This window comes from Vombatus ursinus, unplaced genomic scaffold (assembly GCF_900497805.2).
Source record: "Vombatus ursinus unplaced genomic scaffold, bare-nosed wombat genome assembly UNPS02014802.1, whole genome shotgun sequence".
NCBI lineage: Eukaryota > Metazoa > Chordata > Mammalia > Diprotodontia > Vombatidae > Vombatus > Vombatus ursinus.
In genome coordinates, this window is record NW_020954580.1 from 12937939 (window position 1) to 12964804 (window position 26866).

Genomic DNA, 26866 nt, shown 5'->3' on the forward strand with positions numbered 1-26866 from the left:
TAAAAACATTTAAAAAAAGGCTAAGAACCAGAGCTTTTCTGGCCTTGTGAGAATAACTGTCTAAAGTAGAGTACATGCTGAACCAACATAGTTGGGGGCCAAAGAAATCACTTAAATAGCTACTACCTGGGGACGAGTGGGAAGGATGGGAGCTATTCTGGTACAGAACAGCTAGAACAGGAAGGGAGAAACAAAATGGGAAAACAGGATCATCAAGCTAGGCACGGACATTTTTAGGTACAGATTAAGTAAGCTGGTAGAGAATGGAGGTGAACAAAGTGGGAGCTCTAGCTGGGGTGGGAGAGAGAGCAACTAAGCCAACCTTGTTGCATATTGGAATAGTGGAGTTAGAGATACTGTGACAGTATTTACTTATCTTAATGACATAAACTTTTGTATAATCACAATGATCATAATCGTGATTTACACATATAAAATATTTAAATTTCCCAAAGTGCGTAACACGTACATCTCATTTGTACCCCACAAAAACTCTGTGGGCAAGCACTAGTTGTTATTATTCCCATTTTATAGCTGTAGTCTTTCCCTGAGCTTAGAGAAATGTGAAAATGTGATTATCAAGAGAGGGAACATCTGTGCATTCTGGGTAACATGAATTCGGTGGGAGTAGAACATTTGCTCATCATTGGTCATCTGACTGATGGACTCATGAGGCTGGAACTTAGAAAAGTTCAGACTTTTTTTTCAATCATGTGACTAAGCTTACTTATTGTAATACACTGTGTGTGACCCTGGACAATTCACTTAGCCTTTGTCTCAGTTTCTAGAAACTGTAAAATAGAGATATAACAACACCTTATCATCAGGGTTGCTGTGAGGATGAAATGAAATAATATTTGTAAAGAGTTTAATGCAATGCATAGCACATAGTAGGTGCTGTAGAAATGCTTACTTTCCCCTTATTTTAAGTGAAAATGTATAAATAAACACTTTCTTAAGGGCTTAATAAATACGAGTAGAAGTGAATTCAATGGAATTTGACAGTATATTTAAGGGACTTTGGGACACTAAAGTAATAATTAAAGGATGAATTTAACTAACACATGGAATTTAGTAGAACACACTGTGAGACCTTATTTTCATATCAATCTAACATTAGAAAACTCATTTGTGTGACCAGCAGCTATTGGTGACGGTCCTTTTAAAATATTCAAGACTAGAGAAACAAGATAAGCAGAGACAAAGAGTTAGGAATGATTCTCTAACTGCAAACTGTATCACTAGTTCTGTTGCCTCTCAGTCCTTTGTTTTCTTCATGGGACTTTGCTTCTTTTTCTGATTTTGAGGTCATTAAAAATAAATTGCCTTGATTTCTTTCCTTTTGATATCATCTAGATTTCCCATGCATCTATCCTACCTGTCACAGTGAGTGATCCCTTATAAACCACCCCTTACAATAAAGGAATTGGATTAATTACTTATATTTACATTAATTATTCAAATAAGAAGGCACAATTGCTAAAAATTGAACCTTATGGAGATAACCACTTAGTAGCCACAGTAATTTGATTATTCTGAATACAGACCAAACAGTGACATAAAATTGTAGGTTGTCATGAGAGAGTTATCCAATTTGCTATATTCCCAATAGATCAGAAATTTAAAGCCACAACAACAAAAGAGAATTTCAAAATTTCCTTGAAACTTGTCAAAATGTCTGATTTCCAGCTGGTTTTATGCCAGTAAAGGAAAAAAAAATGTTTGCAGTTAGATATCTTGTTCATTAGCTTTGGAAAATTTCATGTTCAAACCATTTACAATTCTTTATTCTGAAGAATGCCCCTTTGTATTCATACAATGAGAACTTTTTTATAATTTTAGATAGCTCTTTACTTGACTGAAGAATTGAGAATGATTTTTTTTCTTCTTCATAGTATTTCACTATTAATATGGAAAGTGCAGAGGTGCATGAAAAAGGATAGTAAAAAAATTATTCTTCGAAAAACTCGATTAGTTTTATCTCAACAAATATACCTGTTCTGGCCTTTGATTCAATATTTGAAATGCTTTTAATACTTTTTAAAACTCGATTTAGATATTTCAAAGTATTATTCTTGTATTTGAGATAGAGATGCTCTGCCATGAGAAAGTTAACTAACTTCCCAGTCTTTCTACAAAGATCAAAGGAACTTCCAATCCAGGACAGTTTTTCTAAAACTTTGCTGAATGTCACCAGTAAAATATATTCCACATTAAGTTTATAAATGCTATAAAAGCCAAATCTATACCTTATCAAATTAATTTCCCCTTTATAGAATTTTTGTATTTGCATAAAAGTGGTTTTCTTTTTTCTAAATGTTTAAATATTTGAGATATTTTCATTTTAGATTGGTCATGTGAGGTAGCCCAATATGATTTTATTTTACCAATTGAGGTATTTCCAAAAAAATCATTTACATCTAAAAATTAAACACCCCATTGATAAATAGTGTATAGAGTTGTCTTCAAACACCATAAATGACTTTTAATAACAGCTTATGCATTCCCAGTTAAAACATGAATAAAAATATAATCAGGAATTGATTATAGTTACAATTTTGTCTTAAAAATTTTATAGTAAGAAATAGAAATTTAAAAATTTATCAATGTATGATTTCATGCCAACCAGCTGCCACACACAGAGCAAACATGCTAGCCTAGGTGAAGTAACAAGGATCTCTGAAGGAGATTCAGGAGGCATGTGCCTCACAAATCAAGTCAGCACTGCCACTATCTTGTTCATCTCCCCTCTGATCCTGATGCATATGGTACAGGACTTTGAGCTCAAGAATGTCAGGAATATCAATGCTTTACAAATCACCTGACGTGCCAACAGCTCAGCTCCCACAGCCAACACTGATCCCGAAATACTTGGGAATAGACTTACTTCCAGTGCTGTATCTTCCGTCATCATCCTGAGAAGTGGACCCCAGTGGAGATGTAGCCTGGCAACTGCTCCTGCAGATGCTTCAGCCACAGCTACTGAAGACCCAGAAAAGAAAGGCCTTGCCACTGTCAAACAGTTCAACATCAAAAACTGATATGATTTTAGAAGAGGTATCACCATCTGCTCTGCCCTGAACCTTCAGGACTATGGGACCTTTCTAACAGACTTACCGCTGAAACTTTCAATGTGTGGTTTCTCCCATTAGAATGTCAGCTCCTTGAAGGCAGGAATTGTGTTGTTTTTCTATTTGGCATCCCTAGTGCTTTACATGTAGTAAGCACTTAATAAATGCTTCTTTCTTGCTTTCTTGCTTTCTTTTTTTCTTTCTTTCTTTCTTTTTCTTTCTTTCTTTCTTTCTTTCTTTCTTTCTTTCTTTCTTTCTTTCTTTCTTTCTTTCTTTCTTTCTTTCTTTTTTTCTTTTACAAGGCCCCTTCTAGGTAGAATGAGGAAATAGCTTAAATTACAAACTCAGCATTTAGTTATCTACACTCTAGGAAAATAAAGGGACTTTAAATATTTGTTTCTTAATGATAAGATATTGATATTTACAGACCACTTATAAACAACTATATATAAGCTATGTATTGAACCAATCAAACATGTACCCAACAGTTAATTTTAGTTAACTCTGAAAGAAATTCAGTTTCCTCTTCTGTCCTCATAACACAACCTGGACCTTAACCACAATCATCTAGTCCTGAGGTACAGTTTGCATAACCATTTAACCCATTTGCAGTGAAAATAAAATGAGTGTTAAGAGTAAAATGTTACTTTTTTATGTTCACTTAGCATTTGCATGAGCAATGATAGCTACTACAGAGTAGTAAAATGGAAAAGGAAAAATTGCATAAGTTGTATGAGTCAAAGTACGTCTGTACTGTGCACACATTAGTGGAGATTGGGCCAACTACTGCCTCAGTCCTCCTCAAGGTTTCCTCCACTGAAATATTTCAGCTATCTATATAAGGGTTTACTAAGACATTTGAAGAAAAACATAGATGTTATTGAGTTATAATTTAGTTATAGAATATATTATGTTATTGAGTTATAGAATATCAGTTGAAGGGGTCTTTGAGATTAAGCCCTCTGGAGATTTAAGAAAAGACAAATGTTGAGTACTACCCCATGCTTTTTCATACCATATAAGGATCACATCTAAATATTGTGATGCGGGCTACAAGGAGCCCAGATTCAACTGGTTGATCAAATAACTCCCATCATGTCAATTAACACAATCTGGAATTTGCCACAGCTATTAGCCAGAGCCAATGTTGTAATTAGATCATTGATGCTAGGGGCAAAAGTTTTCATGTATAGTTGGCTGGTCTCAGTCTGACTTCCCACCAAATAAGTTAATTAAAGCAGTAGTACTTTCTCAACTAAAAAATACTAAATATCCATATTACAAGTATGACTTGGGCTAGATGATTTTCCCAGCTCTAGGACTCTGGGTTCTAGAAACTATTATTATTACTTCTGGTACATTTGGCAGGAAAATCTGTACCAGGAGCTGGAAGAACTTGAAAATTACTCAGCCTCTCCACCCCATCGAAAGGTCACAGTCTTACCAAAAAGGTATAAACTATTCATATGATTAATCTTTAAAAGAATTTTTACTTGAACATAAAATATAGCTTGATCTCAAAAACATCCAGTGATTTCCAATTCTAGAGCACAGGAATGTCCTTCTCATATGAAATAGATAACTCTCCTTCATTTAGGACTTTTGTCTGGACTAATGGTATGCAGCTGTCTGGATTGTGTGACTAGAGGTTTCAAATCATAGCTGCCAAAGCTAATGGCAAGATGCTTTCTTTTCCAATTTACTTAGTCAATTAGCACAGTGGTATAATTTGGCTGGCTGCTTACTGAGTTACTAAGATGATTTAATTTTCCTTCTGAAGTTAACTCTAAATTTCTTATACAAAAAGGTAATATAGATATGTCCAAGAGTATCCCTGATCTTCCTTCTGCGGATATTCAGGTGACCTTAAACATGCTTCTAACACATGGTGGCAGGATGGATGATTCTTGCACATTTTTGCAGGCAAACATCCTTTTACTTAATCAAGTCAAGTGGGTAGGTAGATAGGGGGAGGAGAGCCAATTCTTTTCCCAGGCCTGTGGACTATTAGTTCTAATTGGAAATTGAGGCTTGCTTCAAAAGACTTTTTCATAAGATCCTTTCCTTGTTCATTAAATCATTAAGTGAATGTAACAGGTATTAGTTTTGAGCTTTATTAATTCTGACTTGTTTTTCATTATGAGATAATTGTCAGTCATGAAACCTAACGGGTGCACTTCTGAACAGAAGACAAAAGTTTTGTGATTGGTGCAGGTATGTCTATGTAGTGCGAGGGGAAATTATGAGTGGTATCTATCTCAGCACTATGATATGTATTTGCATTTTTTTTTCAGAAAGGAGAGAAATTTAGAAATAGGTGCTATTTGAGGATCTCAGACAGGGGAGTGGAAAGCCTGTGAAGTGTTCTGCATAATGCATGGTGCTTCAGGTCATTTTTATTTTTGTGGTTGTTGTTGTTTGGACTTCCCATAAATGAGGTCTATTTAACCTGAGTGTTATACACAGTCACAGGTCTCATGACATGACATGAGTTTGTCCGTGACAGCTCTGTGATATTTAGAAGGTCCTCAAGGCAATATTAATAATTCGATGAGGCAGTGAGTGATACTATGTTATTTATACTTTGCCTTCCAGTAGATCAGTTTCTCTTTACAAACCCTAAAGCACTATATAAATGCTATTTAATTTTAGTATTATTATTATTATGGGTATTATTAACCGTAGTAGTAGTATTATGTTAATCTCCTTTCAGTCACTGTGAACTATTGGTCTGTCAACAAATATATTTCAGCAAATACAGCATTATAGAACAATAGAGGGCTGGCCTTGTGATGTAAATCGTGGAACTGCATCAAAGGAAAAAGTTTCTATACTAGGAGTTTCCTATAGTATCCTCCTTCTCTCCTCAGAATAAAGATTAGGGTGCAAAGTAATTTCCAAGGTTCTTAGGAAAAACCAAAACTATAGGAAAAAAAGGGTAAGTAATCAGCAGAAATATACAGATTAAATAAATTGTTGAGGGGAAATGTGATTTAGAAGCATTTTAGTAAGTTAGTGGAGAAAGTTTTGTGGAAGGGAGAGTTTCCACTTGAAAAATATAATACCCTACCTAAACTCCCTTCTTTTGGTTTCCTTGGTAATTGATCTTGAATCTTGTTGTTGCTCAGTCATTTTTCAGTAATGTCTGACTCTTTGTGACCCCATTTGGGGTTTTCTTGGCAAAGATACTGGAGTGGTTTGCCATTTCCTTCTCCATCTCATTTTACAGATGAGGAAACTGAGGCAAACAGGGTTAAGTGACTTGCTAGTGTCACACAGTTAATAAGTGTCTGAGGCCAGATTTGAACTCAGGAAGATGAGTCTTCCTGATTCCAAGCCCAATGCTCTATCTACTTCACCAAAACCACTGTACCACCTAGCTGCTGCATCCTGAATCTGTGCAGTTTTTTTTTTTCCTAATTCATGGATCTTATCACATCACTCCTCTGCCCAATAACTGACAATAGCTCTCCATGTCTTATTGAACAAAGCACAGACTTCATAGAATGATAGGCAAGGCTAACCACAATGTACCTATGCCTCATCTATCCTGACTGATCTCATATAAGTACCATTTGAGCACTCAGTATTCCAACTCTTTTGTTACATGCCATTTCCCTATCTTGTTCTGCCCTCTTCTACCTCTGTATACTTGCATGCGCTTTCCCCATGCCTGCAAAAAACTTCTCTTTCTTCCTTCTCCCCTCCCCCATTTCTGTCTAGTGAAATCTTTCCCTTCTTTTAAAGCCCAACATAGGCACCATCTCCTCTGTGAAGTCTTTCCATCTTCTCCTAGCTAAAAATGGCCCATATCTCCTCAAATCTTTGGTTGATCTCTTAAGGAGTTATAATCTAATACATTTTCAATATTTGTGCATAAGTTTATATTGACTATAAATGATTGTACCTCCCCTAAAATCTAACTTTAATGCTTTATCATGGGGGAGAGGTATTAGGTCCTTAAAGACTGTGTCCATGCAAAGAATTGGAAATTTTGGGGATGCCCATCAATTAAGGAATGGCTGAACAAGTTGTGTTATATGAATGTAATGGAATACTGTTGTTCTATAAGAAATGATGAGCAGGCAGATTTCAGAAAACACCTGGAAAGACTTGCATGAACTGATGCTGAGTGAAGTGAGCAACCAGGAGAACATTGTACACAGTAACAGCAACATTAAGTGATGACGGACTTTGTTAGGCTTAACTCTTCTCAACAGTGCAATGATCTAAGACAATTCCAAAAGACATCATGATGAAAAATACCAGTATGAACCAAATTATGGACTATACATTTGCTTGAAGTCAGCGTAGCTAATTTTAGAGATGCTCCTCACCAAGTTGGGCACAGGGTAACGATTTTTTTTTTGGCCATTTCAATACTTATATTGAAAGGTTGTAAATTGCATTGGTAGAGGAATTAACCACACCAAATTACCTTACATATCATTAAAAGATTGAAATAAATACATGATTGTAGACTTATTGAGGGCAGAGACTAAAGATAAACATATGTGTGTACATGTATGTATAAATTCATGTTATATATAGTTCCTGCCTTTAATGGGATTCAAAATTAAATATAGTAAGCATTTTACCTATAGTCACAAAATTGAAATTCATATAGTAATCATATATTTAATGTTCTAATTACTTGTATTATGCACATGTTTAATTTTTATATCCCAGTCACATAGAATATTGTAGTGATAATCAATATTAGCTAAATTATTCTCTTCAAATAAACGATGATTTAAAGAACTTTAATCTATGGCAGGAGAAGAATCAAAGAAGGTCCCCCCACACTCCCATTATGTATAAAATGGCATTTAAACAAAGTGCCTAAGCTTGAATGGCAAGGTCAAAAGCAAGGGCCCATAGGAAAAAATCAATTTGACAATTTGAAATAGTAACAAAATATATTTTTGTGTATTACAAGTTTAATAGACTTCACAGGTCATCCGTTCAATCCCTTCGTTTGCCTAATTAGGAAGCTGAGACCCAGGGTGGTTGTCACTTGCCTCAGGTTAGCCATTTAGCTTGAGCAGAGATGGACTTTGAGCTGAAACTCTCTAAATCCACATCAGGTGCTTTATGCTTAGTTCCAGGTTACTGCTGATTCAGTTGTTGTTTTTAAACCATAAGTCAGTATCCCTAAGTGATTTTTAAAAATACATTAGAGGACAGACAGACCTCATAACTAAGCTGGAAACAGAGGGATATGTCACTCAGGAAGGTTTCTGGGGACAATGCTTTCAGTCTGAGAGGGTCCTTCTTTGGAGATCATACCTCCATTGTGATAATTGTTGGGTCTGGGGATAATCCAGGTGTTTTACTAGCCAGCCATCTGTAGTAGGAAAAATATGCTTAGCTCATATTGACAGGACATCACATGAATTTAGTGAAGTTTATCTTCACAGTTGGCCAAGAACAAATAAAACTGCAGTAGAGCTCCCATGACGATAGACTGTAAGCTCCAATTATTGGTTCGTTACATCAGTGGCAGATGCTACATTTCTGTACATAAAAAAGGAAGGTTTTGATCAGCAAAACCCATTTGTTTGGTTTACCCATAGCAATTATCACCACACTTCTTTTTCAAAGACAGCTGCTTGACTTCATGATTATTTTTTAAGGAGTTTTCTACTTGAATCTATATTATGTGTGTGTGTTTTACCCCTAGGCTAGCTTTTTAGGTGTTATTCTTTGTGATGAATCTTTTCTTATTGCTGTCAATCATTTGCTTACTCATATTGCACTTGTCTTAGAGTTATTTTGAAAATGATTTCCTCCATGAGAAGGCAGACAAAAGTTCAGAGCACAAAAATCAATTCACATGAACTGGAAGACTTCTTTACAATAATTAATGAATAGTAAATAGGTATTTTTAAGTGCTTATTATATACCACTTCTTATTAAGTACTGGGCATATAAAGAAAAAAAAACAGTCGATGCACTCAGAATGCTTACATTTTAATTGAGGAGACAACATGTAAAAAAGTTGGTACATGTAAGACACTCGTAATAGATAGAAAGTCACTGGATTGAACTTATAAAACATTCGATCAGAATTTTGGCCACAGTTAAGTGTTCTTGGGTTTAGAAATGGTTTTAGACTAAGTGTCTCACATTTTTCAACTAATAGCGTGTAATACTAACAGTGCTTTGGTGGTTACCACAGTGAATGACTTACAGCAATGATGGCAGAAAGCAAAAACAAAATGAATGAATATCAAATAACAAATTTTAATGAATTAACCCCAACCTCAAATTGAAGAACTTATATTTATTTTGCTTCTGTTTTCTTTGCCAAAAAGAATTGCTTTTGTACTGGAAAGGACAGAATTGACAAAGCTTAAAAGACACAGGAAATATAAGATAAATTTTTTAAAAAGATAGTTAGAGGGAGCTTGATCAGGTTATGTCTCAAAGCAATGATAACCCACAATATCAAACAAACTGGCAGATGTGATTGCTGTGACACTACCAATGACCTCTGAAAGATGGTAGAAAATGATAGAAGTGCCATAGGACAAATGTCTCCATTTAAAAACAAGGGAAGTCAGAGCATATTACACTTGTTAGTGAGCTTGTCTTGAATTTCTGGCAAAATTCTGTAGTGGTTGCCAAACATCTAGAAGAGTAAGGGATTGTCATAAACAGTCAATATGGTTTTAACAAGAAGGAATAAGGACAGCCTAATCTCATTTTCTTCTTTTTTTTTTTTTTTTGGACAAGACTACTATAGTATTTGGGGAATGCCATAGGTACCCTTTATTTAGACTTAAGCAAAACAGAACAAACGAAAACATTGTCTTAATGCTCTGCCTGGGGGTGAGATGAAATGAGGAGGGCTCCCATGATTGAAGAGATTTGGTTGGATGATGAAACATAAAGCATGGCCATTGATGGGTTGGAGCAAGAAGGACCCTACTGGAAGGGCAGCTAGGTGGTGCAGTGGATAGAGCACTGGCCCTGGATTCAGGAGGATCTGAGTTCATATCTGGCCTCAGACACATAACACTTACTAGCTGTGTGACCCTGGGCAAGTCACTTAACTCCATTGCCTAAACAAAAACAAAAACAAAAAAAAATCAAGAAGGACCCTAGTGGAGTACCCAAGAATATTTTGGGTGTGAGGCTATATATACTGTAGCATTCAACATTTGTATCATTGACTTCAGGGAATGTAAATGTGACATGCTTATCAGTGTAACATGTTTGGAATATGGGCAGATTTTGATAGTCCAGAACAGTGGTTCTCAAAGTGTGGTTTGTGGACCCATCACCCCAAAAGGCAGGCAGATAACTCAGTGGATAGAGAACTGGGCCTGGCATCAGGAAGACCTGAGTTAAAATTCAGCTTCTGACACTTAGTAGTTAGGGCAAGTCATTCATCCTTCTGTCTTAGTTTCCTCAATTGTAAGATAGGGGTAATAGTAGCACCTACCTTCTTGGGTCTTTGTAAGGATTAAATGAAATAATATTTGTAAATCACTTAGTATAGTGCCTGGCACATAGAAAGTACCTAATAAATGCATCCTTCACTCCTTCTTTTCCCTCCCTCTCTTCCTCTCTTCCTTCCTTCCTTCTACTTTTAGGGGGTTCATGAGTCAAAACTATTTTCATGGTAATAATAGTATATTATTTGCCTATAAAAATATTCCTCCCCTTTCCACGACATACATGAGTGGAGGCCAAATTTTCTTATATATTTCATTCAAAATAACATATCACGAAAGATTTAGTAAAGAAGTAGATATGAAAATCTCATTTTCTTCTATCAAGGCAGACATTAAAGAAATTCACAAAAATACATAAAACAATAACACTCTCCCCACTGATTTTTGTTTGAGAAAATAAATATTTATTATGCACAAGATTTATTGTGGATTATTTAGCCTTAAGAAACCGATAGAGAAAATGCTAATAATGAAGTTTAAAGGTGTGTCATATATATATATAGAGAGAGAGATATAGATATATATATATATATATATATATATAGGGGAGCTGATTGTTATACATTTATCAGCATATGCCTGGACATAATTCATATAAGCAAAACCTCTTCCGCATCCTCAATTATTTTTAAGAGGGTATGATGGAAACCAACGCATTTAAGATTTGCTAGTCTAGAGCACTAGGAAGAATCTCATAAAAGCAAGTTAATTGAAATAGATAATAATCAAATTGAGACTGCTTGATGGTTCAGTAGATAGAATTCTGTACCTTGAGAAAATGATTTTCTTATTATATTAATAACCAATTTTATATATGGAACCCAAAAAGGTTGTTTTTTTTTAATTCTCCTTTTTATTTTCTTGTGAAGGACAGGGCTGACAATGAGACATTCTCCCTTTCTACTCAATCTTGGGTGGGGGCCCCACCCAACAGGAAGAGCTTAGTTCTAATTAAAGAGTAAAAACAATCTAATCTAGGTGAATTCAGACCAATTGTTCTACTCTGGTAGGACTGGGAGGAGGATAGAGCCTTTTTTATAGATTGCTGGAGGCAGAGTGTTCTGGGTAGAGATGAGTCTCTTTGTCTAAGAGTAAAATGATCAGAAGCATGGCCCCACTCCCTCATTAGAATAAACCCACCTTTCATTATAATATTCATTCTTTCATTGATTGTTAACCAATCAGAATTGATTTTTTCCTATCAGGGACAATCCCTTTTTCAAAGGTACTTAACCATTAGACAGTCTCCACAGTTAGTCTTTGGTTTCCAAGAGAACCACTGACCTCAGTTTATTGATTATCTACTAGCCATAATTAATAAATTGATTATATATTTCCTGGAAGTTCCATCTCAGACTTTTCATTTATCTCAACCTGGAGTCAGGAAGACATGAGTTAATATCTGCCTGAGACACTTAACTAACTATGTTTCTCTGGACAAGTCATTTACAACATATACATGAATACATGTGTATGTGTGTTTATATATATATATACACACACACACACACACACACACATATATGTATGTGTACATGTATGGGTGTGTAGATACATATATCTAAACATCATCATGTGAAAATTTAATGAGGATAAATGTAAAATACTGCATTTGTATTAAAAATCATCTTCACAAGTACAAGATGGGAGAAATATGACTACATAGCAGGTTATCTGAAAATGATGTGTAGATAGATTCTAAGCACTGCAATCTTCCTATGAGTCAACTTTATAATGTGATAGTTAAGAAAAGCCTTCAGATGTTAGGATGATGCTTGAAGAGATCAAGAGCTATAAGAAATGTCAGAGGCAATATAGTCAGCCTTCTGAAGAAAGTGAGACCTAGGTGGGATAACTTGCTCAAGGTGCCACAAGTAGGAATAAGAGCCAGAATCCTAATTGAACTCAGATTCCAGAGGGAGTGTTTTTTCTACATAAGTGATATTAACAGTGTCCTGAACAAAGGAAATCATAGCACAGTTCTGTGACTGTTGGAAATTGTCACAGCAAATGACAATTTATCATTGGCAATGATTGAGCCAAATCTGGTGTGTTTTGTTTAGTTTAGTATGTCATGTTTTTTGGAAAGATATCAGAAAGCCAGTTACCTTACAGAGAGGTAAATTTGCATAATCAAGGGCCTTGAGAATAAGCCATATAAAGATTGTTTGAAGGAGCTGGAGGGGTTTAGCCTGGAGATCTGAAAACTCAAGGAGTCTCCAACAATGGCTTCAGTTATTTGGAAGACTCCTAAGTGAAAAGGGATTAAATTTACTCTGCTCAGTCACAGGATTGAAGTTGAAAAGAGGACAATTTAAGCTTGGTATAAGGAAGAAATTAGAGTTGTTTGAAATAAGTCTGAGAGAAATGAAATAGACTGACTTGGAAAAGAGTAGCTTTTCTCTCATGAGAAGTGTTTGGGGGAAGGTTGGATGTTTTTGTTTTAGTCATTTTCAGTCATGACCAACTCTTCATGACCACTTTTGGGATTTTCTTGGCAAAGATCCTGGAGTAGTTTTGCCTTTTCCAGCGCATTTTATAGATGAGAAAACTCAGGCAAAAAGAGTTAAGTGAGTTGGCCAGGGTCACACAGCTAGTAAGTGGTTGAAGCCAGATTTGAACTCATGAAAATTGACCAAGAACCTAACCTACATTATAAATAACAAGTAGTAATCCAAACTGTATAGGGCAGCTAGGTGGCATTGTGTATAGAGTGCTGGGCCTGGAGTCAGAAAGACTAATCTTCCATGAGTTCAAATCTAGTTTTGACCATTTATTAGCTGTGTGACCCTGGGCAACTCACTTAATGCTGTTTACCTGAGTTTTCTCATTTTTCTATTGTTCTAGGAAAAGTTTAACTCTAGTAAAGGGTGAAAACACTACTTTTGAGATGATTTCTTGCTAGTAGGTGTTTACTCAATATTTGCCGAATGTATGACTGAATAGGATACTCATATTTTAAGGAATTTTATACTCTATCAAAATCACATCAAGATGATAATTTGCTAAATAGTTCCCAATTCAATTTTTGAATTAAATAGTGTGATTTTCAAATGTTGCTCTCTCTCTCTCTTTTTTTTCAAATTGAGTCATAGCTCATAGCTGGGTTCCAATGCAATAGGCAGGACCAGTGGGAAATCATAGGAAAAAAAAAATTGATCTTACAGGAAATGTAGCTATTTTTTAAAAGCACATGGCAGGGGTTCCTTGCATACAGTGCAATTAATGTTCCATTATAAAGTTTTTTTACTTTTCTATATTCCCAACTTATAAAGAGCCATCTACTAATGTCAGTACTTAAATGGTTACAAATACGCCTACAGAAATAACTCTGAAGACCTAAGCACTTAGCAGAGGTTTAGCCACCTGAAATGTCAGCTGTGTCTGCCACAGTACTCACACTTCCTTTTAAAGCTATTGTTTCATGATGTGGTTTTGAATTCCTCTGCTGAATTGAAGTTTATTTTTTTAAAGGATATAGTCCTTGGCTTTTATACAAATTGCAACGGGGATATCTTAAATTTGTTTTGAGAAAACAATATACTTTGGCACAGCATATATTTGTTTGTTAAAAGAGCTAAAAATATTTTTTAATGAATATTGTTTGTTTGGTTCCAATAAACTGACTTTGTAATGCAAGTGTGAAGTAGATTTAGCTTCCCTTATGGGCCTAAAAACAAAAGAGGAACAATTTACTCTGTGTTAAATTAATATACATATAAATAAAGTTTACTAGATAAATAAAATACTAAATAGGTCCACAAAATGTCAGTTAATCAGAATGTTAGGGGTAATAGGGATGTTTCTCATTTTCTGGTCATCTAAACTTATTAACATTTACATGCTATGATTGACTCATATTTTGGTGAAGGATGTACAGTAAAATAAACCAAGATGACAGGATATCTGTCTTATATAGGCCCAGCTCTGCTTTTTACTAGTTTTGTGACCTTAGGTAATTTGCTTTCCTTCTCTGGACTTAAGTTTTCTCATCCATAAAAGCAGGAGGTGGGTTGGGATGGTGGTAGGGTGGGGGGCAGGGAGACCATGTACTAGACAAGATGATCAATAAGGCCCCTTCCAGTTCTAATATTCTATAACTCCAGGAATGATATATTAGATTGAAAGGATGCTATCCTCAAAATAGACATTAGAGTGAAATCAACTTTTTATGTATTTCATATGAATGAATAGTGGTGCCCAATCAATAGAGACAGTCTGCTTAGTTGAAGGTTGTTAGTACCGATTTTATGATATGGGATTTAATGCTACATTTTTGTCCTCTGGACTGAACTCACTCTCCTGTGTTTGAATTGTACTCATCTATCTTTATGGCACAAAGTACATAGGTGGAACAGTGGGCATGGGGAAGAGGGACGGAGGTTCAAGTCAGCTGTCTTGTTGGTGGGTTGCAAAACAGCTAGTGGGAGTTGGTTGACCATGCTGTTTGACTATTTTGTTGTAGAGAGGATTAAAACCATACACGTATTTCTCTATCAGTGAAAAATCACAAAATGATTTATCCTTATTAATAAAACCCTCTTTGATGGCAGTGGAAATAGTCTACTTGATTGTATAATGTATAATTGACTCACAGAATAAAAATCCTTGTCCTACCCCACATACGATCTTGAAATTAAATAAGTGGTTTATCTCATGGCTCTGGTCTACATGGACAGCTTTTCAGTCAATTAAGAACACATATTTTCATTCAAATGTTGTGTTTTGTAGTGAAAGATAATGTCAACATTACAACCTCAGACTGGTGTTTGGATAAAGATTTGGCAATACATATTTCATTGTAAGCAAATAATTTTAACTAGATGATCTATTTGAAAAGATTTTAATGATTTCCGTTATTTGGCATCTTAACTTATTAAATTGGCACATTCTTTTCCCTGTGCATTCTTCAAAATAACATTGAAAGATAATTGAATTAATTATTTAAAGGAAAAGTCTCAAGACACTAATGAATTTTATAATGCCCGTCAATTTTTAAAATCAAATTTGGAAGGAGTTTCTTCACTCATAGAACAAAGTATGAATTTAACCTCTAGGGAAAGTGACACAATTCAATTAAGTGCAAGCAGAGATAATTTTCATCTTGTCCATAAGAAATATACTTTCAGGTTGTTGTTATTCAGTCATTCAGTTTTGTCTGACTCTATGTGACCCCGTGGACAAAACTCGTGGGTGTTCTTGGCAAAGATGCTTGAGTGGTTTGCCATTCTCTAGTTTGTCCCTATTTTACAGATAGGGAACTGAGGTAAATGGGGTGAAGTGACTTGCCTAGGGTCATACAGCTAGTAAGAATCTTAAGCCATATTTGAAGTTACATCTTCCTGACTCCAAACCCAATGCTCTATTCATTGCACTATCAGCAGTCCTTATATGTTCAAGTACATTCCCCTAAAATGGTCTGGTCTATTTTCCCAGAATTATTTTACCAGATTCTTCCCTCCTTCATTCTACTTTATGCACCTTCTATGTGAAATTCCTCTCAGTCTTTGTACAGGCTAACCCTTATACTTAGAATTCTCTTTCTGTTCACATTCACTTCTTAAAATTCCTCACTCCTTTTAAGGCTTAGCAACTTCCTAAAGCCTTTTCTCATCCCATCACTTGGCATGACTTACCCTTTACCTATGTTGTATGCAATTTGTATTTCCTAATTTGTGGATGTGTGTGTATGTGTGTGTGTGTTTATGTGTGTGTGTGTGTATTTCTCCCCAGTAGAATGTAAGCCCCTTAAACTATGGACTGTTTTTATTTTTGACTTTGTGTCCTCAGCACTAGCCTCAGTTCCTGGCACAGAGTTCCTAGGATATATGATACTTAATAAATACATATTTAATTTCATTGAATTTAAATGGGGAGGGGTAAGAAGGAGGAAGAGAAAGGCAATGACAGAGAGAAGGGGAAAGGTGGAAGAGAAAGGGGGAGAGAGGAAGAAACTTTTTTTGTACAAAATAAAGTAATAAAATGGTTAATCTGTGGACTGAACTCTCATTTTACTTATTATTACCATTTTATCCAGTGAAGCCAGCAAATAGAAGTAGCTTCTAAACTAACAATTATTTAGTGTGTACACTGTAACCTTTGAGGATCTCTGACAATTGTATTTTCCTGACCTCAAAGTGAAAAATCAGCCATGTTAGACATTTTGCCCTTTTTTCGTAGCTATGTGTTAGCTGAAATGCATTGCTTTGTTCAAAGTTGATTTTATAATGCATTCCCATCATTGACCCAGATTTCTATTTCATAATGAATTTCAAGAAGCTTCATATTCATCTAATACATAGAATAAAATTACTATAAGCAGCAGGCACAAACATAATGTTGAATGTATGCCTTTGAATGAGCCAGAGTGAGCCAAAGGAACATTCAGATGGGAGTTTATTTTTGTGAAACGAGACCATAGTCAATTTCTGAAAGCACTGTCAAAAAAAAAATCTGGACAATTTGAGAATCCCAAAGATTCACATAAGTTTTCACCCCCTCCCTTAGGTAAACCCAGGCCCCTTGTCCGTCCTTCCCTGTGACAAGCTCTCATGAGTCACCTGCTCAGGCATGTTCACTCTAATTCTGAGACCTACCTGCAGTGTTCAATCAGTACAGTTTCAGCAGGATCCTATCTAATAGCAAACCTTTACTGAGACAGGCAGTTAATGGCAACAGTAGCAGGCCCTGAGGTATGTTTATATAGTCAGTCTCACTTCCTCCACTCCTGTGATATATTAACTACTTCTGAAGTTTCCCGGCTGTTTCAGCCAATAAATAATGGCAGTGGGAGCCCATATTTAACCTTCACCTTACAGCCTGGATACTTTGTAGTCAACGTCTTTTATCTCTTTAGTTATCTTGAAGAAATTTCAAACAAGCCTGACAATATACAAACTGCATCATCCTTCCCCTGCAAACCCTTCCTTCCACCAGTGAGGAGGAATCTTTGAAGGTGATCAGTTATGATTTGCCTTTGTGGCAGTCAAAAACAAAATCACCTCCCTATTTTATGTCAGGTGGACTATGGAGTTAGTGCTCCCACAACAAAGGATCTGGGCTTTGGTGAAGGGAACGGGCATTTAATGAAATCTCTGATGTTAGGTGTGGGCTGTTGGAAGCTTCTGGAACATACCAACATGGTTGTGTCTACACACCCTAACTGCATAGGTTTGATATATTTTACTTTGTCATAGCCTGACAACTGAGGGAGATGGTGTGCCTCATGCTAAAAAAATTAGCTTATTCTCTGTGGGGTTTTTTTTTTCAATTTTTTTATCCCTGTTTTTTAAAAAGCATAGGTTCCTAGAAATGTTTATGGATTTCACTTTCATGGGAGAAGAAAACTCCTATTTGTGACAAATAGATCAATTTACATAACAATCTCTATAAACTTCTCATGATTTGGTAGATTAATTCATTTAGAGTGGGGGAAAGCAAAATCAATCACTTTTCTAAGGGTCAGGCCCAGGCAAGAGTTGAAGGAGACATAAAGATGGAATTGTTAGGGCAGGTAAAAGTTTTGAAATGCCTCACCAAGTGATGATTCTCTGTGATGACATCAGATTCTAACAACCGAATCTAACAGATGAAATGAGTAAGTGATGAAACTCACTTCCAGCTGACTGTATCTCTGAGAATTGAATTACTCCCACCCCAGGATTGGGGCCATTCCACTGTCCAAACTGTCTTACAGTCACCCTCCGACTATCATGAACACATATGACATAAATACCTTCTACTTTGTTTCCCATCAAATTAAGGTCATCCAGTGAAGAAAGGTCCCTTATCTTCCTTTTTTTTTTGTCTCAATATATTTCTACCTTTTCATCAATCTTTTTTTTTTCCTTCTCTCCTCATCCATATGAATTGAAGTTCCCTGGGGTGAACAGACTAGGTATCCTATTCTGTTTCTCTCCATTATCTTCAAATTTCCTTTGCCTGACTCCTTCCTCTCTACTTTCAACACGTATATCTCTCATTCATTGGAGAGGAAAAAAAAATCCTTCATGTGATCTCCTCCAGCTTTGATTCAATTTCCCTCTTTCCTTTCAATCAAACTTCTCAAAGGAGTAGGCTTCTTCCTTCCTCCCCTCTCCTTGTTCTAATCCTTTTTGTACACCACCCTAGATAAGCTTTCCTAAAATGATGCTTTGACCATTGTAGTCTCAGAATTAAAACTACAAAAACAAACAAGAACAAAGACAAACAAAAAACCTGCTATATTGACTCCTCAGTGCCTTCTGAATAAAATCTAAATTCTTTAGTCTGGTATTGGAAACTTCACGCATTTTGACTCAACTACGATTCCTGTTTTAAGTCCAATCATTTCTCTACCAGAACTCTGTTTGCAGTGAAACTAGTCTACCTGTTGTCCCTCCCCTCTCCCCTGCCCAGCATGCAATGAACTATCTTTTCTCTGTATTTCTGTTGCTGCCACCTGGAATAATTGGTATTTTAAAATCCTAACCATTTTCAACGAGCCCCAAACTCACATCCCTCTAAAATTTTTTTTTTCCTCTTTATGCCAATTAGGTTGTGTTGTGTTTTTTTTTAACTCCTGCAACATTCTTTCTATGTCATTCATGTGGCATTTAACATAAATTGCCTTACAGCATAATTATAATGTACCATGTCTTTGACTATATTTTAAGATTTGGAACAAACAGACTTTCTTTTATTCATCTTTGTCTCTCAAACAAATCATCCAGCCTAGTGATTCATACATTGTAATAATTATTAATTTAATAACAAATGATACTGCCTTGGACACAAATAAGTGAGTTAAAGTGTTATGCTTGAAGATTTACTGGATTTGTGCTTTCATCAATGAGGTTACTCTTTCTGATCAATAGTACAGATCACAACTTATTGGTACCTTCTTTCGGTGTGACTTTTGCCCCTGTCCTCTTGTAATATTCCACAGGGGGCTAACTAATCTTGTTGTGGTCCTTGACATTGAGTGGATAATAATGAAGTACAAGGGACTACCTCCCTGTTCCTCCCAGTTAACCCTTGCTCTTGCTACATAATTGACCCAATTCCTTTTCTGGTCAAGATAATTCTCTGATGATGTCTCTTGTGTCTCATCTCCTATGTAACTCTTTACTAGTAAAGGCATTGCAGTCTACTAATGCCTGGCTTATGTTTCTCCATTGTCCTTTGGGTGATAACACAGCTTAAACTCTTTGGGGAATGTAGTTTTCCATACATATAGCCATTTCCACTACAAGGATAATGAAGTTATAAAGGTAAACTTTGTCTTTAGTTAGGAGATGAGTCATTAAAAGCATTATGTCATGAACAAAATCCAATCTCTCACCTTAGACTGGATCTGGATTCACTCTATTCCCAAATAACTCTCTTCAGGCTCCCAAAGTTTTGTTGTTGAGTTATTTTTCTGTCATGTGTGACTCTTCTTGAACCCATTTGGAATTTTCTTGGTAAAACTACTGGAGTGGTTTGCCATTTCCTTCTCCAGCTCATTTTACAGATAAGGAAACTGAGGCAAGTAAGGTTCAGTGACTTGTCTAGGGTCACATAACTAGTAAGTGTCGAAGCCAGATCTAACCTCAGGAAAATGAGTCTTCCTGACTCCAAGCCTGGTTCTCTATCTGTAGCACCACCTAGCTGACCCATTCTATCTAATGTTTTTTTTTGTTTGTTTTGTTTTGTTTGTTTGTTTGTTTTGTGAGGCAATTGGAGTGACCGTTGCCCAGGGCCATACAGTGCCCCATTCTGTCAAAGAGAGAAGTATTAATAGACTAGCTCTATGGACTCTCCATTCAGCTACATATCTGCACACTGGACATTCTTCATTCTTTTTTTTTTTTGTAAGTTATTAGACCACACTTTTAAAAATGATTGTGGATGTCATTTGGATCTGGGATTTGTTGCAAAAGATCCATATTTTTTCATTCTCCACTTTATTCAGAGGCAAAAAAAATAAGTTTTGTAGTATTTTCTAAGTGTTTAGAAGAATATCCTTTTTCATCTAACTTGAGAATAAATGCTTCCATGTCGTCATTTTAATCTTTTTTTTTTGCCTCTAGTATGGACCCTTTATGTGTATACTCGATCTGTTGTAGTTGTTTATTTTTTTCAGTTGTGTCTGCTTCAATGTGACTCCATTTTGCATTTCCTTGGCAAAGATACTAAAGTGGTTTGCCATTTCCTTCACCAGCTCATTGTACAGATGAGGAAACTGAGGTAAACAGGGTAAATGATGCCCAGGGTCACACAGTGAGTAAGTGTCTGAGGCCAGATTTGAACTAAGGAAAATGAGTTTCTGACTCCTGGCCAGTCATTCCATGCACTACACCATCTAGCTGTCCCCATATTTGGTTTAGATCACAACGTTATTTTCTTTAGTATCATTTCTACTTCTTCATGGAGCTCATTGTGGCCCATGATGATAAACTCTATAGCTAAACTGGCTTAGTTGTATCTCCCACTAAGTTATTTGAAGGCTTATTTTCTTTTCACTTGTTACTGTTTAGGATTTGTGGGCTGTTTTTAAAATCTGTAGGACTGCAGAAGGGGCAGCTAGATGTCACAGTGGATAAAGTGCCAGACCTGGGGTCAGGAAGACTCATCTTCCTGAGTTCAAATCTGACCTCAGACACTTAGTAGCTGTGTGACCCTGGGCAGGTCATATAACTGTTTGCATGAGTTTCCTTAACTGTAAAATGAGCTGGAAAAGGAAATGGCAAATCATGACAGTGTCTTTTTTCAAGAAAACCCCAAATGGGTTCATGAAGTGTTGGACATGACTGAAATGAGTGACCAAGAGCAAGACCACACTTTTCCAAACTAAAAGAGCAGGAGATATTCTCTGACATGCCTGGAACAGTGATAAAAAGTTGCTTCTGTAATCTCTAGAGCACTGGAGGCAGAAGTTTTACAGCAATGATATAGGCCCTGTGGATCAAGATAAATAAATAATCTGATCCCAACAGTAGTAATGTTAGTAAGAACGATAGGGATTTGAAATTATGGTTGTGGACATTCTAGGAACATTTTCTTAATCTTGAAATAATCAAGATAGTAATTTAACACCATGGAAGAGAAAGACCACAGTATCTTGTGAATGGGACTGGATCTGAGGAAATGGTTTTTGGGTAGAATCCTTTTCCATTGCTTCTTGTTTCAGAAACCAAAACCAAATAAAACCAAAGAAAGGGGAAAAATGGATATTTTGGCAAATAATATTGCCATAAAATAAAATAGAGGGGAGGGAGCAGAAATAGATTAAATATGACTTTCTTGAATAATGACCACAGTCTATTTCTAAAAGTTTAATAGTGATTTTCAGGATTTTCTGAAACACAGAACTTCCAGTCTAGATGACCTTTGGGGTTTAAGCTAAGGACTGGATACAGTCCTTGACTTTGCATTCTGTAGTCTGTCTGCTGGTTCACTCTGAGATTAGCTATATTTTTCTGTGTTTTTAAATCTAAAGTAGACAGATGAGAGAATGTCATTTGGATGGTCTACTTCAATGTTACTGTTTTTCAGTTATAGTTCCAAGCATTTTCATTTCATTATCTCCTTCTGGCCTCCAGTAATTCCTATAGTCCTTAAAAGAATAATAATAATCCCACTGGTCATCTTCCAGACACCACTGTTTCCAGTTAGCAGTTTAGAACAATCACTGCATTTTCTGTTTCTCATGTATATGTATGATATGATATGTATGACAATACACATAAATAAATAATAAATAAAGGATGGTAAGGAACAAGTATAGAAAAGGATTCACTTAAATTCACCCAATGTCTGTTGGAATAAATGTCTGATGAAATAAAGCGAATGGAATTGGGGGAAGAGAGGTAAGGGGAATAAGCATCTATATAGTGCCTACTATGGGCCAAGTACTGTGCTAGGCACTTTTTACAAATATTATCTCATTTGATCTTCACAACAACCATGAGAGAAGGTGCTTTTATTAATTCCCATTTTACAGTTAAGGAAACTAAGAAAGGCAAACAGAGGTTAAATAACTTGCCCAGTGTCAAACAGCTAATAATAGTATGATATTGGATTTGAACACAAAACTTCTTTACTCCAGGCTAGAGTTCCATCCACTGAGCTATCAGTTGCTTGGTGAAGAGTTTAAAATGTGTCCAGATGTGAAAGAAAGTAACTTATTGCTTGGATTTTTGAAGCTTGATTCCCTGTAACCCTCTTGGAAAAACAAAAACAAAAATAAAAGCCTCTTTTTGTTCAAGTGCCCCAATTTCTAATTTTCCAGTTGCCACTTTTTTATCTTCTAAATCGATGTGACTGTTGATTTCCTTCCCTTTCTTTTCTTTTTTTAACTTTTCATTATTTTTAATTAACTAATTTTTAGTTTTCAACATTCACTTCCATAAGATTTTGAGTTCCAAATTTTCTCCCCATCTCTCCCCTCCCTCACCCCAAAATGGTGTACATTCTGAATATCCCTTCCCCCAATCTGCCCTCCCTTCTATTCCCCGCCTTCTCTTATCCCCTTCCCCTTCTATTTTCCTGTAGGGCAGAATAGATTTCTGTACCCTATTGCCTGTATATCTTATTTCCCAGTTGCATGTGAAAACAATTCTTAACATTCATTTTTAAAATTTTTGAATTCCAAAGTCATCCCTTCCTCCCTGCCCACCCAATCCCATTGAGAAAGTGAGCAATTTGATATAAGTTATACATGTGTAGTCATGCAAAATACTTCCTTAATAGTCATGTTATGAAAGACTAACTATATTTCCCTCCATCCTCTCCCACCCCCCATTTATTCTATTCTCTCCTTTGACCCTGTCCCTCCTCAAAAGTGTTTCCTTCTGATTACCCCCTCCCCCAATCTGCCCTCCCTTCTATCATGCCCCCTTCTGTTATCCCCTTCCCCTATTTTCCTGTAGTGTAAGATAGATTTCCATGCCCAATTAAATATGTATGCTATTCCCTCAAGCCAAATCTGATGAAAATAAGATTCACTCATTCTCTCTCACCTCCCCCCTCTTCTTTTTCTTGTCTCTTTTATGTAAAATAATTTACCCCATTCTACCTCTCCCTTTCTCCTTCTGCCAGTATAATTCTCTCTCATCCCTTAAATTTATTTTTTTAGATATCATCCCTTCATATTCAACTTACCCTATGCTTCTGTCTATATATATATGAATATATATATATATGAATATATATATATATATATTTGTATATTCCTTCCAACTACCCTAATACTGAGAAATGTCTCATGAGTTACAAATATCATCTTTCCATGTAGGAATGTAAGCAGTTCAACTTTAATATGTCTCTTTTGATTTCTCTTTCCTGTTTACCTTTTCATGCTCCTCTTTTTTTTTAAGATTCATTATTTTATTTATTTTTAGTTTTCAACATTCACATCCACAAGATTTTGAGTTCTAAATTTTCTCCCCATCTCTCCCTTCCCCCCACCCCAGAAGAGAATGCATTCTGAATATCCCTTCTCCCAATCTGCCCTCCCTTCCACCTTTCCCCTCCCCTTTCTCTTATCCCCTTCCTCTTCTATTTTCCTGTAGGGCAGGAAAGATTTCCTTACCCCATTGCCTGTATATCTTATTTCCCAGTTGCATGTGAAAACAATTTTTTTAACATTTGTTTTTAAAACTCTGGGTTCCAGTTTTTCTCTTTTCCTCCCTCCCCACCCACCCTCATTAAGAAGGCAAGCAACTCGATACAGGTCATATTTGTGTAGTGATGCAAAACATTTCCGTAGTAGTTATGCTATGAAAAACTAACTATATTTCGCTTCATCCTATCCCACCCCCCATTTATTCTATTCTCTCTTTTGACCCTGTCCCTCCTCAGAAATGTTTGCTTCTGATTACCCCTTCCCCCAATTTGCCCTCCCCTCTATCATCCTCCTGCTCTTTTGTCCCCTTCCCCCCCTATTTTCTGTAGGGTAAGATAGATTTCCATACTCAGTTGAGTGTGTATGTTATTCCCTCCTTAAGCCAAATCCAGTAAGGATAAGATTCACTTATTCCTTCTCGCTTTCCCCTACTTCCCCTCTGCTGTAAAAGCCTTTTCTTGTCTGTTTTATGTGAGAAAATTTACCCCATTTTACCTCTCCCTTTCTCCTTCTCTCAGCATAATCCTCTCTCACCCCTTAATTTTATTCTCCAGATATCACCCATTCATCTTCAACTCACCCTATGCCCTCTATCTATCAATCTACTATACATATAATTTTTTCCTCCAACTACCCTAATACTGACAAAGGTCTCATGAATTACAAATATCATCTTTCCATGTAGGAATATAAACAGTTCAATCTTAATAAATCCCTTATGATTTCCCTTTCCTGTTTACTTCTTCATGCTTCTCTTGAGTCTTGTATTTGAAAGCCAAATTCTCTATTCTGCTCTGGTCTTTTCATCAAGAATGCTCAAAAGTCCTCTATTTCACTGAATGTCCATTTTTCCCCTGAAGAATTATACTCAATTTTATTGGGTAGGTGATTCTTGGTTTTAATCCTAGCCCATCTGACATTTGGAATATCATATTCTAAGCCCTCCAATCCCTTAAAGTACAAGCTGCTAAATCTTGTGTTATCCTGATTGTGTTTCTACAATACTTGAATTGTTTCTTTCTGGCTGCTTGCAACATTTTCTCTTTGACCTGGGAACTCTGTAATTTGGCTATAATATTCCTAGGAGTTTTCCTTTGGGGATCTTTTTCAGGAGGTGATCAGTGGATTCTTTCCATTTCTCTTTTACCCTCTGTTTCTGTGAATATCAGTTTTTCTTGATAATTTCTTGAAAGATGATGTCTAGATTCTATGGTCTGATTTTTTGTGCTGTTTGCTCATGTTCCCAGACAATAAACTTTTTTTTAAGGTAGGACTCCACTTCCAATGTGGAGGGTGTATTGTCCCAAACTTCAGGGGTTTTGTGCAGCTGTTTCCAGAGATACTTCTAGGGGCCTATAAATTTTCAATTCTTCCACAGTGGTATGATCAAAGGAGAGGTGATTACTCCTTTCCTGGCCTGTGCTCTGGTCTATGAGTGACCACAAGCCCTCTTTTCTGCCTTGGAACTGTGAGGAGGATTTCCTCTCTACCACTACCACAAGGTCCTCCATGCCAACATTCCTCCTCACCCCAGGACCACCACCCAGTACTGTGACCTAGGTCCAAGCACGGGCAAAGCAAGAGAATCCTTCCTCACCACCAGCAAAGATCCCTCTCTGGTCGGCTGCTGGATCCCCTCACCATCTGTGGGTCGAGAGCTCTGGAAGCAGCCTCTGCCACTATGGTCACCACCCCAGGGCTGCACTATGGTCAGGGCTGGTTTGGGCTCCTCTCTCACCCAGGTCTGACAGACCTTTCCCACTGACCTTCTAAGTTGTCTTTGGCATTTGTGAGTTGAAAAGTCTGGAAACTGCCATAGCTGTCAGTGATTCAGTTCCCTGAGGCCTGCTCCAGGTTCCTTAGGGCCCCATCTTTGCCAGCACAGCCCACGCTGAACTGCACTTCTCTCCCAGCCCAGCACAATAGACCTTTCCCATCAAACATCCATGTTGAATTGGGCTGGAAATTTGTTTCACTCCATCTTTTTGTGGGTTCTGCTGCTCTAGAATTTGTTTAGAGTCATTTTTACAGGTATTTGGAGGGGTTTGAGGGAGAGCTCAAGCAAGTCACTGTTTGTACTCTGCCATCTTGGCTCCGTTCCCCCTTTCTTTTCTAACAGTTGCGTTTTGGATCTTTCTTTCTTTGTCTTCCTTCCTCCCTTTCTTTTTTTCTCCCTGGAGAATATATAAGGGAAAGCAAATGACCTTTATTGATTTGGATGGTGTATATAAATATATATATAGGTGTGTGTATATGCATGTATCTACGTGTATGCATGTATGTATACGTATATATGTACATGTATATGTATATATACATATATGGGCATATACATATACACACACACATACACACCCATATATTTAACCTTTTATTTTTAATTTGAGTTCCAATTCACTCTCTCCCTCCTGCCATTCCCCCATCCTTTGAGAAGTCAAGCAATATAGCAATTATACATCTGAAGTCATGCAAAACATAGAGAGTTCTAGTACTTTGCAAAGGCTGTTTTTTTTTTCTTAAAGAAATTACATGGAGTAAATAATAGGCTAGAAATTGTGACAAAGCATTCTTCATACTAACTAGCATAATAGAAAGAAGAAATTTAAGGATTAAATCAGTGTTTCTAAAGGAGGGGTAGAGTGGTTATATCAGGATTATTTGCATAATATAATATCCATTATATTATATTATGTTATAATAATATAATGCTAGAGTAATTTGGGGATCAGAAAATGTGTTCCTTC

General features: G+C 36.4%; 1 pseudogene; it reads left to right on the forward strand.

Moving 5' to 3' along the window:
• LOC114051230 overlaps positions 1 to 25870 on the forward strand; it is a 134081-nt pseudogene extending 108211 nt beyond the window's left edge.
• The last annotated feature ends 996 nt before the right edge of the window (positions 25871 to 26866 follow it).